At 36.6% G+C, this 18,556-nt stretch overlaps 12 non-coding genes across 12 annotated transcripts; all 12 read left to right on the top strand.

The window, feature by feature from the left end:
- The first annotated feature begins 61 nt into the window (after positions 1-61).
- On the top strand, positions 62-180 carry LOC136182167 (5S ribosomal RNA). Its single transcript, XR_010668485.1, has one exon. It is a non-coding gene; the product is annotated as a 5S ribosomal RNA (ribosomal RNA).
- A 1,423-nt stretch (positions 181-1,603) lies between these two features.
- On the top strand, positions 1,604-1,722 carry LOC136182166 (5S ribosomal RNA). The gene has a single exon (XR_010668484.1). It is a non-coding gene; the product is annotated as a 5S ribosomal RNA (ribosomal RNA).
- A 1,423-nt stretch (positions 1,723-3,145) lies between these two features.
- Positions 3,146-3,264, top strand: LOC136181597 (5S ribosomal RNA). The gene has a single exon (XR_010667944.1). It is a non-coding gene; the product is annotated as a 5S ribosomal RNA (ribosomal RNA).
- Positions 3,265-4,687: 1,423 nt separating this feature from the next.
- Positions 4,688-4,806, top strand: LOC136181656 (5S ribosomal RNA). Its single transcript, XR_010668003.1, has one exon. It is a non-coding gene; the product is annotated as a 5S ribosomal RNA (ribosomal RNA).
- A 1,423-nt stretch (positions 4,807-6,229) lies between these two features.
- On the top strand, positions 6,230-6,348 carry LOC136182165 (5S ribosomal RNA). The gene has a single exon (XR_010668483.1). It is a non-coding gene; the product is annotated as a 5S ribosomal RNA (ribosomal RNA).
- A 1,423-nt stretch (positions 6,349-7,771) lies between these two features.
- LOC136182164 (5S ribosomal RNA) lies at positions 7,772-7,890 on the top strand. Its single transcript, XR_010668482.1, has one exon. It is a non-coding gene; the product is annotated as a 5S ribosomal RNA (ribosomal RNA).
- A 1,423-nt stretch (positions 7,891-9,313) lies between these two features.
- Positions 9,314-9,432, top strand: LOC136181336 (5S ribosomal RNA). Its single transcript, XR_010667685.1, has one exon. It is a non-coding gene; the product is annotated as a 5S ribosomal RNA (ribosomal RNA).
- A 1,423-nt stretch (positions 9,433-10,855) lies between these two features.
- On the top strand, positions 10,856-10,974 carry LOC136181596 (5S ribosomal RNA). The gene has a single exon (XR_010667943.1). It is a non-coding gene; the product is annotated as a 5S ribosomal RNA (ribosomal RNA).
- A 1,423-nt stretch (positions 10,975-12,397) lies between these two features.
- On the top strand, positions 12,398-12,516 carry LOC136181757 (5S ribosomal RNA). The gene has a single exon (XR_010668104.1). It is a non-coding gene; the product is annotated as a 5S ribosomal RNA (ribosomal RNA).
- Positions 12,517-13,939: 1,423 nt separating this feature from the next.
- On the top strand, positions 13,940-14,058 carry LOC136182163 (5S ribosomal RNA). Its single transcript, XR_010668481.1, has one exon. It is a non-coding gene; the product is annotated as a 5S ribosomal RNA (ribosomal RNA).
- Positions 14,059-15,481: 1,423 nt separating this feature from the next.
- LOC136182162 (5S ribosomal RNA) lies at positions 15,482-15,600 on the top strand. Its single transcript, XR_010668480.1, has one exon. It is a non-coding gene; the product is annotated as a 5S ribosomal RNA (ribosomal RNA).
- Positions 15,601-17,023: 1,423 nt separating this feature from the next.
- LOC136182161 (5S ribosomal RNA) lies at positions 17,024-17,142 on the top strand. The gene has a single exon (XR_010668479.1). It is a non-coding gene; the product is annotated as a 5S ribosomal RNA (ribosomal RNA).
- The last annotated feature ends 1,414 nt before the right edge of the window (positions 17,143-18,556 follow it).

Genomic DNA, 18,556 nt, shown 5'->3' with positions numbered 1-18,556 from the left:
TGGCGAGGTGTTACTTTAAACCTAAGTATGTATAAATAACCCTTTAACAACCTGTTCATTCGCTTACGGCCATACCACCCTGAACACGCCCGATCTCGTCCGATCTCGGAAGCTAAGCAGGGTCGGGCCTGGTTAGTACTTGGATGGGAGACCGCCTGGGAATACCAGGTGCTGTAAGCTTTTAATACCTCCTTTAGCCAGAAGAGGGCGCTGTTGCCTCACTAGTGGAGAAAGGACTGAGAGAAACAGGCCAGTGGAAAATGAAACATGATTTTATTTGGCAGTCTGTCCTCTCTTTTTTTTTTGTTGTTGCAATTTTCATCAATGTTTTCAGTGAGTATTAATACATATTACGCTCTCTGGAGGCTGTTTTCAAAGTTCAGTTTTACATTCAAAAAGTACATGTAGCCTACTTAAGTAAGGACTACTGCATTAACATATTTTAATTACTTGTACTTAGGTTACTCTTTACTTCCCCACAACACTCTGGTAGCCATATTATACATTTGATTCAACTGGAAATATTCACCATCATTATAAATGTTTTCACATCAATAATAAACATTTACACCAAATCAGGAATTATTATAAATGATTACTATTAAGATTGAATTTAAAAAAAACCTGCAAACAAGTGATGCTTACTTATCAATCAATATTTTTTCAGAATCAATTGACGATTTTTCAGAAGTTGACCATTTTGCATCGTCACTTTTACTGTGGATTTATTAAGGTTTTCAATACTGCAAACTTGTGAACAGTGAACAGCAGAAACAAGTTTAAATGTTGCATTAAGGCACACAAGATTTAGGATTATTATAGTAGCCTAAGCAGTGATTGATTAAGATATAAGGGACAACTCGAAATTATGTTTTTATCACCACTTACTTGTTTTGAGGTAATCTTGAATGACAAATGAATAAATCAGCCATTGCAATGTTTCATGTAGAAATCATAACCCTGTGGGGCATACATATTTGATCCCCTCACATTCTCCATTGTAACTAATCATTAAAAAAAACAATCCTCCATTAGGAATCACAAAGGAACACTTACTAATTATATGAAAATTCATAATTATTACAATCAGTCCCTATATATGCTATAGATGATCCCCAATCAAAATTCAGTGTAAGCTACTTTGTAGGAAAGTAGAAGCAATGATAGACAAATAAAAAAAGAACTGCAGTGCATAGCAGGAGGTTACAGCGCCCCCTGCTGGCTGAAGCAGGTATTAAAAGCTTACAGCACCTGGGATTCCCAGGCGGTCTCCCATCCAAGTACTAACCAGGCCAGTTTTGAAAGAGGGAAGTTAATCTTCACGGAATCGGTTTGTTCAATGTGTTTATCAGACGTTTGAACGTTCAGTTTGCCCGCAAGTCGTGAAACAAGTCTTAAAAACAAGCTGCAAGTCTTTAGTTAACTCCCAGCGTCAAAGTATTGCTGAATCTAGTAAGATTAAGTGTAAGTCTATCCATAGGCCCACACGTTTGAGTAGAAAAGTAATAAAATCAACTAGGTCATAGTCACTTGCTCTAATTTTGGCGAGGTGTTACTTTAAACCTAAGTATGTATAAATAACCCTTTAACAACCTGTTCATTCGCTTACGGCCATACCACCCTGAACACGCCCGATCTCGTCCGATCTCGGAAGCTAAGCAGGGTCGGGCCTGGTTAGTACTTGGATGGGAGACCGCCTGGGAATACCAGGTGCTGTAAGCTTTTAATACCTCCTTTAGCCAGAAGAGGGCGCTGTTGCCTCACTAGTGGAGAAAGGACTGAGAGAAACAGGCCAGTGGAAAATGAAACATGATTTTATTTGGCAGTCTGTCCTCTCTTTTTTTTTTGTTGTTGCAATTTTCATCAATGTTTTCAGTGAGTATTAATACATATTACGCTCTCTGGAGGCTGTTTTCAAAGTTCAGTTTTACATTCAAAAAGTACATGTAGCCTACTTAAGTAAGGACTACTGCATTAACATATTTTAATTACTTGTACTTAGGTTACTCTTTACTTCCCCACAACACTCTGGTAGCCATATTATACATTTGATTCAACTGGAAATATTCACCATCATTATAAATGTTTTCACATCAATAATAAACATTTACACCAAATCAGGAATTATTATAAATGATTACTATTAAGATTGAATTTAAAAAAAACCTGCAAACAAGTGATGCTTACTTATCAATCAATATTTTTTCAGAATCAATTGACGATTTTTCAGAAGTTGACCATTTTGCATCGTCACTTTTACTGTGGATTTATTAAGGTTTTCAATACTGCAAACTTGTGAACAGTGAACAGCAGAAATAAGTTTAAATGTTGCATTAAGGCACACAAGATTTAGGATTATTATAGTAGCCTAAGCAGTGATTGATTAAGATATAAGGGACAACTCGAAATTATGTTTTTATCACCACTTACTTGTTTTGAGGTAATCTTGAATGACAAATGAATAAATCAGCCATTGCAATGTTTCATGTAGAAATCATAACCCTGTGGGGCATACATATTTGATCCCCTCACATTCTCCATTGTAACTAATCATTAAAAAAAACAATCCTCCATTAGGAATCACAAAGGAACACTTACTAATTATATGAAAATTCATAATTATTACAATCAGTCCCTATATATGCTATAGATGATCCCCAATCAAAATTCAGTGTAAGCTACTTTGTAGGAAAGTAGAAGCAATGATAGACAAATAAAAAAAGAACTGCAGTGCATAGCAGGAGGTTACAGCGCCCCCTGCTGGCTGAAGCAGGTATTAAAAGCTTACAGCACCTGGGATTCCCAGGCGGTCTCCCATCCAAGTACTAACCAGGCCAGTTTTGAAAGAGGGAAGTTAATCTTCACGGAATCGGTTTGTTCAATGTGTTTATCAGACGTTTGAACGTTCAGTTTGCCCGCAAGTCGTGAAACAAGTCTTAAAAACAAGCTGCAAGTCTTTAGTTAACTCCCAGCGTCAAAGTATTGCTGAATCTAGTAAGATTAAGTGTAAGTCTATCCATAGGCCCACACGTTTGTGTAGAAAAGTAATAAAATCAACTAGGTCATAGTCACTTGCTCTAATTTTGGCGAGGTGTTACTTTAAACCTAAGTATGTATAAATAACCCTTTAACAACCTGTTCATTCGCTTACGGCCATACCACCCTGAACACGCCCGATCTCGTCCGATCTCGGAAGCTAAGCAGGGTCGGGCCTGGTTAGTACTTGGATGGGAGACCGCCTGGGAATACCAGGTGCTGTAAGATTTTAATACCTCCTTTAGCCAGAAGAGGGCGCTGTTGCCTCACTAGTGGAGAAAGGACTGAGAGAAACAGGCCAGTGGAAAATGAAACATGATTTTATTTGGCAGTCTGTCCTCTCTTTTTTTTTTGTTGTTGCAATTTTCATCAATGTTTTCAGTGAGTATTAATACATATTACGCTCTCTGGAGGCTGTTTTCAAAGTTCAGTTTTACATTCAAAAAGTACATGTAGCCTACTTAAGTAAGGACTACTGCATTAACATATTTTAATTACTTGTACTTAGGTTACTCTTTACTTCCCCACAACACTCTGGTAGCCATATTATACATTTGATTCAACTGGAAATATTCACCATCATTATAAATGTTTTCACATCAATAATAAACATTTACACCAAATCAGGAATTATTATAAATGATTACTATTAAGATTGAATTAAAAAAAAACCTGCAAACAAGTGATGCTTACTTATCAATCAATATTTTTTCAGAATCAATTGACGATTTTTCAGAAGTTGACCATTTTGCATCGTCACTTTTACTGTGGATTTATTAAGGTTTTCAATACTGCAAACTTGTGAACAGTGAACAGCAGAAACAAGTTTAAATGTTGCATTAAGGCACACAAGATTTAGGATTATTATAGTAGCCTAAGCAGTGATTGATTAAGATATAAGGGACAACTCGAAATTATGTTTTTATCACCACTTACTTGTTTTGAGGTAATCTTGAATGACAAATGAATAAATCAGCCATTGCAATGTTTCATGTAGAAATCATAACCCTGTGGGGCATACATATTTGATCCCCTCACATTCTCCATTGTAACTAATCATTAAAAAAAACAATCCTCCATTAGGAATCACAAAGGAACACTTACTAATTATATGAAAATTCATAATTATTACAATCAGTCCCTATATATGCTATAGATGATCCCCAATCAAAATTCAGTGTAAGCTACTTTGTAGGAAAGTAGAAGCAATGATAGACAAATAAAAAAAGAACTGCAGTGCATAGCAGGAGGTTACAGCGCCCCCTGCTGGCTGAAGCAGGTATTAAAAGCTTACAGCACCTGGGATTCCCAGGCGGTCTCCCATCCAAGTACTAACCAGGCCAGTTTTGAAAGAGGGAAGTTAATCTTCACGGAATCGGTTTGTTCAATGTGTTTATCAGACGTTTGAACGTTCAGTTTGCCCGCAAGTCGTGAAACAAGTCTTAAAAACAAGCTGCAAGTCTTTAGTTAACTCCCAGCGTCAAAGTATTGCTGAATCTAGTAAGATTAAGTGTAAGTCTATCCATAGGCCCACACGTTTGAGTAGAAAAGTAATAAAATCAACTAGGTCATAGTCACTTGCTCTAATGTTGGCGAGGTGTTACTTTAAACCTAAGTATGTATAAATAACCCTTTAACAACCTGTTCATTCGCTTACGGCCATACCACCCTGAACACGCCCGATCTCGTCCGATCTCAGAAGCTAAGCAGGGTCGGGCCTGGTTAGTACTTGGATGGGAGACCGCCTGGGAATACCAGGTGCTGTAAGCTTTTAATACCTCCTTTAGCCAGAAGAGGGCGCTGTTGCCTCACTAGTGGAGAAAGGACTGAGAGAAACAGGCCAGTGGAAAATGAAACATGATTTTATTTGGCAGTCTGTCCTCTCTTTTTTTTTTGTTGTTGCAATTTTCATCAATGTTTTCAGTGAGTATTAATACATATTACGCTCTCTGGAGGCTGTTTTCAAAGTTCAGTTTTACATTCAAAAAGTACATGTAGCCTACTTAAGTAAGGACTACTGCATTAACATATTTTAATTACTTGTACTTAGGTTACTCTTTACTTCCCCACAACACTCTGGTAGCCATATTATACATTTGATTCAACTGGAAATATTCACCATCATTATAAATGTTTTCACATCAATAATAAACATTTACACCAAATCAGGAATTATTATAAATGATTACTATTAAGATTGAATTTAAAAAAAACCTGCAAACAAGTGATGCTTACTTATCAATCAATATTTTTTCAGAATCAATTGACGATTTTTCAGAAGTTGACCATTTTGCATCGTCACTTTTACTGTGGATTTATTAAGGTTTTCAATACTGCAAACTTGTGAACAGTGAACAGCAGAAATAAGTTTAAATGTTGCATTAAGGCACACAAGATTTAGGATTATTATAGTAGCCTAAGCAGTGATTGATTAAGATATAAGGGACAACTCGAAATTATGTTTTTATCACCACTTACTTGTTTTGAGGTAATCTTGAATGACAAATGAATAAATCAGCCATTGCAATGTTTCATGTAGAAATCATAACCCTGTGGGGCATACATATTTGATCCCCTCACATTCTCCATTGTAACTAATCATTAAAAAAAACAATCCTCCATTAGGAATCACAAAGGAACACTTACTAATTATATGAAAATTCATAATTATTACAATCAGTCCCTATATATGCTATAGATGATCCCCAATCAAAATTCAGTGTAAGCTACTTTGTAGGAAAGTAGAAGCAATGATAGACAAATAAAAAAAGAACTGCAGTGCATAGCAGGAGGTTACAGCGCCCCCTGCTGGCTGAAGCAGGTATTAAAAGCTTACAGCACCTGGGATTCCCAGGCGGTCTCCCATCCAAGTACTAACCAGGCCAGTTTTGAAAGAGGGAAGTTAATCTTCACGGAATCGGTTTGTTCAATGTGTTTATCAGACGTTTGAACGTTCAGTTTGCCCGCAAGTCGTGAAACAAGTCTTAAAAACAAGCTGCAAGTCTTTAGTTAACTCCCAGCGTCAAAGTATTGCTGAATCTAGTAAGATTAAGTGTAAGTCTATCCATAGGCCCACACGTTTGTGTAGAAAAGTAATAAAATCAACTAGGTCATAGTCACTTGCTCTAATTTTGGCGAGGTGTTACTTTAAACCTAAGTATGTATAAATAACCCTTTAACAACCTGTTCATTCGCTTACGGCCATACCACCCTGAACACGCCCGATCTCGTCCGATCTCGGAAGCTAAGCAGGGTCGGGCCTGGTTAGTACTTGGATGGGAGACCGCCTGGGAATACCAGGTGCTGTAAGCTTTTAATACCTCCTTTAGCCAGAAGAGGGCGCTGTTGCCTCACTAGTGGAGAAAGGACTGAGAGAAACAGGCCAGTGGAAAATGAAACATGATTTTATTTGGCAGTCTGTCCTCTCTTTTTTTTTTGTTGTTGCAATTTTCATCAATGTTTTCAGTGAGTATTAATACATATTACGCTCTCTGGAGGCTGTTTTCAAAGTTCAGTTTTACATTCAAAAAGTACATGTAGCCTACTTAAGTAAGGACTACTGCATTAACATATTTTAATTACTTGTACTTAGGTTACTCTTTACTTCCCCACAACACTCTGGTAGCCATATTATACATTTGATTCAACTGGAAATATTCACCATCATTATAAATGTTTTCACATCAATAATAAACATTTACACCAAATCAGGAATTATTATAAATGATTACTATTAAGATTGAATTTAAAAAAAACCTGCAAACAAGTGATGCTTACTTATCAATCAATATTTTTTCAGAATCAATTGACGATTTTTCAGAAGTTGACCATTTTGCATCGTCACTTTTACTGTGGATTTATTAAGGTTTTCAATACTGCAAACTTGTGAACAGTGAACAGCAGAAATAAGTTTAAATGTTGCATTAAGGCACACAAGATTTAGGATTATTATAGTAGCCTAAGCAGTGATTGATTAAGATATAAGGGACAACTCGAAATTATGTTTTTATCACCACTTACTTGTTTTGAGGTAATCTTGAATGACAAATGAATAAATCAGCCATTGCAATGTTTCATGTAGAAATCATAACCCTGTGGGGCATACATATTTGATCCCCTCACATTCTCCATTGTAACTAATCATTAAAAAAAACAATCCTCCATTAGGAATCACAAAGGAACACTTACTAATTATATGAAAATTCATAATTATTACAATCAGTCCCTATATATGCTATAGATGATCCCCAATCAAAATTCAGTGTAAGCTACTTTGTAGGAAAGTAGAAGCAATGATAGACAAATAAAAAAAGAACTGCAGTGCATAGCAGGAGGTTACAGCGCCCCCTGCTGGCTGAAGCAGGTATTAAAAGCTTACAGCACCTGGGATTCCCAGGCGGTCTCCCATCCAAGTACTAACCAGGCCAGTTTTGAAAGAGGGAAGTTAATCTTCACGGAATCGGTTTGTTCAATGTGTTTATCAGACGTTTGAACGTTCAGTTTGCCCGCAAGTCGTGAAACAAGTCTTAAAAACAAGCTGCAAGTCTTTAGTTAACTCCCAGCGTCAAAGTATTGCTGAATCTAGTAAGATTAAGTGTAAGTCTATCCATAGGCCCACACGTTTGTGTAGAAAAGTAATAAAATCAACTAGGTCATAGTCACTTGCTCTAATTTTGGCGAGGTGTTACTTTAAACCTAAGTATGTATAAATAACCCTTTAACAACCTGTTCATTCGCTTACGGCCATACCACCCTGAACACGCCCGATCTCGTCCGATCTCGGAAGCTAAGCAGGGTCGGGCCTGGTTAGTACTTGGATGGGAGACCGCCTGGGAATACCAGGTGCTGTAAGCTTTTAATACCTCCTTTAGCCAGAAGAGGGCGCTGTTGCCTCACTAGTGGAGAAAGGACTGAGAGAAACAGGCCAGTGGAAAATGAAACATGATTTTATTTGGCAGTCTGTCCTCTCTTTTTTTTTTGTTGTTGCAATTTTCATCAATGTTTTCAGTGAGTATTAATACATATTACGCTCTCTGGAGGCTGTTTTCAAAGTTCAGTTTTACATTCAAAAAGTACATGTAGCCTACTTAAGTAAGGACTACTGCATTAACATATTTTAATTACTTGTACTTAGGTTACTCTTTACTTCCCCACAACACTCTGGTAGCCATATTATACATTTGATTCAACTGGAAATATTCACCATCATTATAAATGTTTTCACATCAATAATAAACATTTACACCAAATCAGGAATTATTATAAATGATTACTATTAAGATTGAATTTAAAAAAAACCTGCAAACAAGTGATGCTTACTTATCAATCAATATTTTTTCAGAATCAATTGACGATTTTTCAGAAGTTGACCATTTTGCATCGTCACTTTTACTGTGGATTTATTAAGGTTTTCAATACTGCAAACTTGTGAACAGTGAACAGCAGAAACAAGTTTAAATGTTGCATTAAGGCACACAAGATTTAGGATTATTATAGTAGCCTAAGCAGTGATTGATTAAGATATAAGGGACAACTCGAAATTATGTTTTTATCACCACTTACTTGTTTTGAGGTAATCTTGAATGACAAATGAATAAATCAGCCATTGCAATGTTTCATGTAGAAATCATAACCCTGTGGGGCATACATATTTGATCCCCTCACATTCTCCATTGTAACTAATCATTAAAAAAAACAATCCTCCATTAGGAATCACAAAGGAACACTTACTAATTATATGAAAATTCATAATTATTACAATCAGTCCCTATATATGCTATAGATGATCCCCAATCAAAATTCAGTGTAAGCTACTTTGTAGGAAAGTAGAAGCAATGATAGACAAATAAAAAAAGAACTGCAGTGCATAGCAGGAGGTTACAGCGCCCCCTGCTGGCTGAAGCAGGTATTAAAAGCTTACAGCACCTGGGATTCCCAGGCGGTCTCCCATCCAAGTACTAACCAGGCCAGTTTTGAAAGAGGGAAGTTAATCTTCACGGAATCGGTTTGTTCAATGTGTTTATCAGACGTTTGAACGTTCAGTTTGCCCGCAAGTCGTGAAACAAGTCTTAAAAACAAGCTGCAAGTCTTTAGTTAACTCCCAGCGTCAAAGTATTGCTGAATCTAGTAAGATTAAGTGTAAGTCTATCCATAGGCCCACACGTTTGAGTAGAAAAGTAATAAAATCAACTAGGTCATAGTCACTTGCTCTAATTTTGGCGAGGTGTTACTTTAAACCTAAGTATGTATAAATAACCCTTTAACAACCTGTTCATTCGCTTACGGCCATACCACCCTGAACACACCCGATCTCGTCCGATCTCGGAAGCTAAGCAGGGTCGGGCCTGGTTAGTACTTGGATGGGAGACCGCCTGGGAATACCAGGTGCTGTAAGCTTTTAATACCTCCTTTAGCCAGAAGAGGGCGCTGTTGCCTCACTAGTGGAGAAAGGACTGAGAGAAACAGGCCAGTGGAAAATGAAACATGATTTTATTTGGCAGTCTGTCCTCTCTTTTTTTTTTGTTGTTGCAATTTTCATCAATGTTTTCAGTGAGTATTAATACATATTACGCTCTCTGGAGGCTGTTTTCAAAGTTCAGTTTTACATTCAAAAAGTACATGTAGCCTACTTAAGTAAGGACTACTGCATTAACATATTTTAATTACTTGTACTTAGGTTACTCTTTACTTCCCCACAACACTCTGGTAGCCATATTATACATTTGATTCAACTGGAAATATTCACCATCATTATAAATGTTTTCACATCAATAATAAACATTTACACCAAATCAGGAATTATTATAAATGATTACTATTAAGATTGAATTTAAAAAAAACCTGCAAACAAGTGATGCTTACTTATCAATCAATATTTTTTCAGAATCAATTGACGATTTTTCAGAAGTTGACCATTTTGCATCGTCACTTTTACTGTGGATTTATTAAGGTTTTCAATACTGCAAACTTGTGAACAGTGAACAGCAGAAATAAGTTTAAATGTTGCATTAAGGCACACAAGATTTAGGATTATTATAGTAGCCTAAGCAGTGATTGATTAAGATATAAGGGACAACTCGAAATTATGTTTTTATCACCACTTACTTGTTTTGAGGTAATCTTGAATGACAAATGAATAAATCAGCCATTGCAATGTTTCATGTAGAAATCATAACCCTGTGGGGCATACATATTTGATCCCCTCACATTCTCCATTGTAACTAATCATTAAAAAAAACAATCCTCCATTAGGAATCACAAAGGAACACTTACTAATTATATGAAAATTCATAATTATTACAATCAGTCCCTATATATGCTATAGATGATCCCCAATCAAAATTCAGTGTAAGCTACTTTGTAGGAAAGTAGAAGCAATGATAGACAAATAAAAAAAGAACTGCAGTGCATAGCAGGAGGTTACAGCGCCCCCTGCTGGCTGAAGCAGGTATTAAAAGCTTACAGCACCTGGGATTCCCAGGCGGTCTCCCATCCAAGTACTAACCAGGCCAGTTTTGAAAGAGGGAAGTTAATCTTCACGGAATCGGTTTGTTCAATGTGTTTATCAGACGTTTGAACGTTCAGTTTGCCCGCAAGTCGTGAAACAAGTCTTAAAAACAAGCTGCAAGTCTTTAGTTAACTCCCAGCGTCAAAGTATTGCTGAATCTAGTAAGATTAAGTGTAAGTCTATCCATAGGCCCACACGTTTGTGTAGAAAAGTAATAAAATCAACTAGGTCATAGTCACTTGCTCTAATTTTGGCGAGGTGTTACTTTAAACCTAAGTATGTATAAATAACCCTTTAACAACCTGTTCATTCGCTTACGGCCATACCACCCTGAACACGCCCGATCTCGTCCGATCTCGGAAGCTAAGCAGGGTCGGGCCTGGTTAGTACTTGGATGGGAGACCGCCTGGGAATACCAGGTGCTGTAAGATTTTAATACCTCCTTTAGCCAGAAGAGGGCGCTGTTGCCTCACTAGTGGAGAAAGGACTGAGAGAAACAGGCCAGTGGAAAATGAAACATGATTTTATTTGGCAGTCTGTCCTCTCTTTTTTTTTTGTTGTTGCAATTTTCATCAATGTTTTCAGTGAGTATTAATACATATTACGCTCTCTGGAGGCTGTTTTCAAAGTTCAGTTTTACATTCAAAAAGTACATGTAGCCTACTTAAGTAAGGACTACTGCATTAACATATTTTAATTACTTGTACTTAGGTTACTCTTTACTTCCCCACAACACTCTGGTAGCCATATTATACATTTGATTCAACTGGAAATATTCACCATCATTATAAATGTTTTCACATCAATAATAAACATTTACACCAAATCAGGAATTATTATAAATGATTACTATTAAGATTGAATTAAAAAAAAACCTGCAAACAAGTGATGCTTACTTATCAATCAATATTTTTTCAGAATCAATTGACGATTTTTCAGAAGTTGACCATTTTGCATCGTCACTTTTACTGTGGATTTATTAAGGTTTTCAATACTGCAAACTTGTGAACAGTGAACAGCAGAAACAAGTTTAAATGTTGCATTAAGGCACACAAGATTTAGGATTATTATAGTAGCCTAAGCAGTGATTGATTAAGATATAAGGGACAACTCGAAATTATGTTTTTATCACCACTTACTTGTTTTGAGGTAATCTTGAATGACAAATGAATAAATCAGCCATTGCAATGTTTCATGTAGAAATCATAACCCTGTGGGGCATACATATTTGATCCCCTCACATTCTCCATTGTAACTAATCATTAAAAAAAACAATCCTCCATTAGGAATCACAAAGGAACACTTACTAATTATATGAAAATTCATAATTATTACAATCAGTCCCTATATATGCTATAGATGATCCCCAATCAAAATTCAGTGTAAGCTACTTTGTAGGAAAGTAGAAGCAATGATAGACAAATAAAAAAAGAACTGCAGTGCATAGCAGGAGGTTACAGCGCCCCCTGCTGGCTGAAGCAGGTATTAAAAGCTTACAGCACCTGGGATTCCCAGGCGGTCTCCCATCCAAGTACTAACCAGGCCAGTTTTGAAAGAGGGAAGTTAATCTTCACGGAATCGGTTTGTTCAATGTGTTTATCAGACGTTTGAACGTTCAGTTTGCCCGCAAGTCGTGAAACAAGTCTTAAAAACAAGCTGCAAGTCTTTAGTTAACTCCCAGCGTCAAAGTATTGCTGAATCTAGTAAGATTAAGTGTAAGTCTATCCATAGGCCCACACGTTTGAGTAGAAAAGTAATAAAATCAACTAGGTCATAGTCACTTGCTCTAATTTTGGCGAGGTGTTACTTTAAACCTAAGTATGTATAAATAACCCTTTAACAACCTGTTCATTCGCTTACGGCCATACCACCCTGAACATGCCCGATCTCGTCCGATCTCGGAAGCTAAGCAGGGTCAGGCCTGGTTAGTACTTGGATGGGAGACCGCCTGGGAATACCAGGTGCTGTAAGCTTTTAATACCTCCTTTAGCCAGAAGAGGGCGCTGTTGCCTCACTAGTGGAGAAAGGACTGAGAGAAACAGGCCAGTGGAAAATGAAACATGATTTTATTTGGCAGTCTGTCCTCTCTTTTTTTTTTGTTGTTGCAATTTTCATCAATGTTTTCAGTGAGTATTAATACATATTACGCTCTCTGGAGGCTGTTTTCAAAGTTCAGTTTTACATTCAAAAAGTACATGTAGCCTACTTAAGTAAGGACTACTGCATTAACATATTTTAATTACTTGTACTTAGGTTACTCTTTACTTCCCCACAACACTCTGGTAGCCATATTATACATTTGATTCAACTGGAAATATTCACCATCATTATAAATGTTTTCACATCAATAATAAACATTTACACCAAATCAGGAATTATTATAAATGATTACTATTAAGATTGAATTAAAAAAAAACCTGCAAACAAGTGATGCTTACTTATCAATCAATATTTTTTCAGAATCAATTGACGATTTTTCAGAAGTTGACCATTTTGCATCGTCACTTTTACTGTGGATTTATTAAGGTTTTCAATACTGCAAACTTGTGAACAGTGAACAGCAGAAATAAGTTTAAATGTTGCATTAAGGCACACAAGATTTAGGATTATTATAGTAGCCTAAGCAGTGATTGATTAAGATATAAGGGACAACTCGAAATTATGTTTTTATCACCACTTACTTGTTTTGAGGTAATCTTGAATGACAAATGAATAAATCAGCCATTGCAATGTTTCATGTAGAAATCATAACCCTGTGGGGCATACATATTTGATCCCCTCACATTCTCCATTGTAACTAATCATTAAAAAAAACAATCCTCCATTAGGAATCACAAAGGAACACTTACTAATTATATGAAAATTCATAATTATTACAATCAGTCCCTATATATGCTATAGATGATCCCCAATCAAAATTCAGTGTAAGCTACTTTGTAGGAAAGTAGAAGCAATGATAGACAAATAAAAAAAGAACTGCAGTGCATAGCAGGAGGTTACAGCGCCCCCTGCTGGCTGAAGCAGGTATTAAAAGCTTACAGCACCTGGGATTCCCAGGCGGTCTCCCATCCAAGTACTAACCAGGCCAGTTTTGAAAGAGGGAAGTTAATCTTCACGGAATCGGTTTGTTCAATGTGTTTATCAGACGTTTGAACGTTCAGTTTGCCCGCAAGTCGTGAAACAAGTCTTAAAAACAAGCTGCAAGTCTTTAGTTAACTCCCAGCGTCAAAGTATTGCTGAATCTAGTAAGATTAAGTGTAAGTCTATCCATAGGCCCACACGTTTGAGTAGAAAAGTAATAAAATCAGCTAGGTCATAGTCACTTGCTCTAATTTTGGCGAGGTGTTACTTTAAACCTAAGTATGTATAAATAACCCTTTAACAACCTGTTCATTCGCTTACGGCCATACCACCCTGAACACGCCCGATCTCGTCCGATCTCGGAAGCTAAGCAGGGTCGGGCCTGGTTAGTACTTGGATGGGAGACCGCCTGGGAATACCAGGTGCTGTAAGCTTTTAATACCTCCTTTATCCAGAAGAGGGCGCTGTTGCCTCACTAGTGGAGAAAGGACTGAGAGAAACAGGCCAGTGGAAAATGAAACATGATTTTATTTGGCAGTCTGTCCTCTCTTTTTTTTTTGTTGTTGCAATTTTCATCAATGTTTTCAGTGAGTATTAATACATATTACGCTCTCTGGAGGCTGTTTTCAAAGTTCAGTTTTACATTCAAAAAGTACATGTAGCCTACTTACGTAAGGACTACTGCATTAACATATTTTAATTACTTGTACTTAGGTTACTCTTTACTTCCCCACAACACTCTGGTAGCCATATTATACATTTGATTCAACTGGAAATATTCACCATCATTATAAATGTTTTCACATCAATAATAAACATTTACACCAAATCAGGAATTATTATAAATGATTACTATTAAGATTGAATTTAAAAAAAACCTGCAAACAAGTGATGCTTACTTATCAATCAATATTTTTTCAGAATCAATTGACGATTTTTCAGAAGTTGACCATTTTGCATCGTCACTTTTACTGTGGATTTATTAAGGTTTTCAATACTGCAAACTTGTGAACAGTGAACAGCAGAAATAAGTTTAAATGTTGCATTAAGGCACACAAGATTTAGGATTATTATAGTAGCCTAAGCAGTGATTGATTAAGATATAAGGGACAACTCGAAATTATGTTTTTATCACCACTTACTTGTTTTGAGGTAATCTTGAATGACAAATGAATAAATCAGCCATTGCAATGTTTCATGTAGAAATCATAACCCTGTGGGGCATACATATTTGATCCCCTCACATTCTCCATTGTAACTAATCATTAAAAAAAACAATCCTCCATTAGGAATCACAAAGGAACACTTACTAATTATATGAAAATTCATAATTATTACAATCAGTCCCTATATATGCTATAGATGATCCCCAATCAAAATTCAGTGTAAGCTACTTTGTAGGAAAGTAGAAGCAATGATAGACAAATAAAAAAAGAACTGCAGTGCATAGCAGGAGGTTACAGCGCCCCCTGCTGGCTGAAGCAGGTATTAAAAGCTTACAGCACCTGGGATTCCCAGGCGGTCTCCCATCCAAGTACTAACCAGGCCAGTTTTGAAAGAGGGAAGTTAATCTTCACGGAATCGGTTTGTTCAATGTGTTTATCAGACGTTTGAACGTTCAGTTTGCCCGCAAGTCGTGAAACAAGTCTTAAAAACAAGCTGCAAGTCTTTAGTTAACTCCCAGCGTCAAAGTATTGCTGAATCTAGTAAGATTAAGTGTAAGTCTATCCATAGGCCCACACGTTTGAGTAGAAAAGTAATAAAATCAACTAGGTCATAGTCACTTGCTCTAATGTTGGCGAGGTGTTACTTTAAACCTAAGTATGTATAAATAACCCTTTAACAACCTGTTCATTCGCTTACGGCCATACCACCCTGAACACGCCCGATCTCGTCCGATCTCGGAAGCTAAGCAGGGTCGGGCCTGGTTAGTACTTGGATGGGAGACCGCCTGGGAATACCAGGTGCTGTAAGCTTTTAATACCTCCTTTAGCCAGAAGAGGGCGCTGTTGCCTCACTAGTGGAGAAAGGACTGAGAGAAACAGGCCAGTGGAAAATGAAACATGATTTTATTTGGCAGTCTGTCCTCTCTTTTTTTTTTGTTGTTGCAATTTTCATCAATGTTTTCAGTGAGTATTAATACATATTACGCTCTCTGGAGGCTGTTTTCAAAGTTCAGTTTTACATTCAAAAAGTACATGTAGCCTACTTAAGTAAGGACTACTGCATTAACATATTTTAATTACTTGTACTTAGGTTACTCTTTACTTCCCCACAACACTCTGGTAGCCATATTATACATTTGATTCAACTGGAAATATTCACCATCATTATAAATGTTTTCACATCAATAATAAACATTTACACCAAATCAGGAATTATTATAAATGATTACTATTAAGATTGAATTTAAAAAAAACCTGCAAACAAGTGATGCTTACTTATCAATCAATATTTTTTCAGAATCAATTGACGATTTTTCAGAAGTTGACCATTTTGCATCGTCACTTTTACTGTGGATTTATTAAGGTTTTCAATACTGCAAACTTGTGAACAGTGAACAGCAGAAATAAGTTTAAATGTTGCATTAAGGCACACAAGATTTAGGATTATTATAGTAGCCTAAGCAGTGATTGATTAAGATATAAGGGACAACTCGAAATTATGTTTTTATCACCACTTACTTGTTTTGAGGTAATCTTGAATGACAAATGAATAAATCAGCCATTGCAATGTTTCATGTAGAAATCATAACCCTGTGGGGCATACATATTTGATCCCCTCACATTCTCCATTGTAACTAATCATTAAAAAAAACAATCCTCCATTAGGAATCACAAAGGAACACTTACTAATTATATGAAAATTCATAATTATTACAATCAGTCCCTATATATGCTATAGATGATCCCCAATCAAAATTCAGTGTAAGCTACTTTGTAGGAAAGTAGAAGCAATGATAGACAAATAAAAAAAGAACTGCAGTGCATAGCAGGAGGTTACAGCGCCCCCTGCTGGCTGAAGCAGGTATTAAAAGCTTACAGCACCTGGGATTCCCAGGCGGTCTCCCATCCAAGTACTAACCAGGCCAGTTTTGAAAGAGGGAAGTTAATCTTCACGGAATCGGTTTGTTCAATGTGTTTATCAGACGTTTGAACGTTCAGTTTGCCCGCAAGTCGTGAAACAAGTCTTAAAAACAAGCTGCAAGTCTTTAGTTAACTCCCAGCGTCAAAGTATTGCTGAATCTAGTAAGATTAAGTGTAAGTCTATCCATAGGCCCACACGTTTGAGTAGAAAAGTAATAAAATCAACTAGGTCATAGTCACTTGCTCTAATTTTGGCGAGGTGTTACTTTAAACCTAAGTATGTATAAATAACCCTTTAACAACCTGTTCATTCGCTTACGGCCATACCACCCTGAACACGCCCGATCTCGTCCGATCTCGGAAGCTAAGCAGGGTCGGGCCTGGTTAGTACTTGGATGGGAGACCGCCTGGGAATACCAGGTGCTGTAAGCTTTTAATACCTCCTTTAGCCAGAAGAGGGCGCTGTTGCCTCACTAGTGGAGAAAGGACTGAGAGAAACAGGCCAGTGGAAAATGAAACATGATTTTATTTGGCAGTCTGTCCTCTCTTTTTTTTTTGTTGTTGCAATTTTCATCAATGTTTTCAGTGAGTATTAATACATATTACGCTCTCTGGAGGCTGTTTTCAAAGTTCAGTTTTACATTCAAAAAGTACATGTAGCCTACTTAAGTAAGGACTACTGCATTAACATATTTTAATTACTTGTACTTAGGTTACTCTTTACTTCCCCACAACACTCTGGTAGCCATATTATACATTTGATTCAACTGGAAATATTCACCATCATTATAAATGTTTTCACATCAATAATAAACATTTACACCAAATCAGGAATTATTATAAATGATTACTATTAAGATTGAATTTAAAAAAAACCTGCAAACAAGTGATGCTTACTTATCAATCAATATTTTTTCAGAATCAATTGACGATTTTTCAGAAGTTGACCATTTTGCATCGTCACTTTTACTGTGGATTTATTAAGGTTTTCAATACTGCAAACTTGTGAACAGTGAACAGCAGAAATAAGTTTAAATGTTGCATTAAGGCACACAAGATTTAGGATTATTATAGTAGCCTAAGCAGTGATTGATTAAGATATAAGGGACAACTCGAAATTATGTTTTTATCACCACTTACTTGTTTTGAGGTAATCTTGAATGACAAATGAATAAATCAGCCATTGCAATGTTTCATGTAGAAATCATAACCCTGTGGGGCATACATATTTGATCCCCTCACATTCTCCATTGTAACTAATCATTAAAAAAAACAATCCTCCATTAGGAATCACAAAGGAACACTTACTAATTATATGAAAATTCATAATTATTACAATCAGTCCCTATATATGCTATAGATGATCCCCAATCAAAATTCAGTGTAAGCTACTTTGTAGGAAAGTAGAAGCAATGATAGACAAATAAAAAAAGAACTGCAGTGCATAGCAGGAGGTTACAGCGCCCCCTGCTGGCTGAAGCAGGTATTAAAAGCTTACAGCACCTGGGATTCCCAGGCGGTCTCCCATCCAAGTACTAACCAGGCCAGTTTTGAAAGAGGGAAGTTAATCTTCACGGAATCGGTTTGTTCAATGTGTTTATCAGACGTTTGAACGTTCAGTTTGCCCGCAAGTCGTGAAACAAGTCTTAAAAACAAGCTGCAAGTCTTTAGTTAACTCCCAGCGTCAAAGTATTGCTGAATCTAGTAAGATTAAGTGTAAGTCTATCCATAGGCCCACACGTTTGTGTAGAAAAGTAATAAAATCAACTAGGTCATAGTCACTTGCTCTAATTTTGGCGAGGTGTTACTTTAAACCTAAGTATGTATAAATAACCCTTTAACAACC

The sequence above is a fragment of the Labrus bergylta genome, chromosome 13, assembly GCF_963930695.1.
Source record: "Labrus bergylta chromosome 13, fLabBer1.1, whole genome shotgun sequence".
Taxonomy (NCBI): domain Eukaryota; kingdom Metazoa; phylum Chordata; class Actinopteri; order Labriformes; family Labridae; genus Labrus; species Labrus bergylta.
The sequence above is the reverse complement of the archived record's forward strand: the minus strand, read 5'-3'. Positions and strand labels throughout refer to the sequence as shown.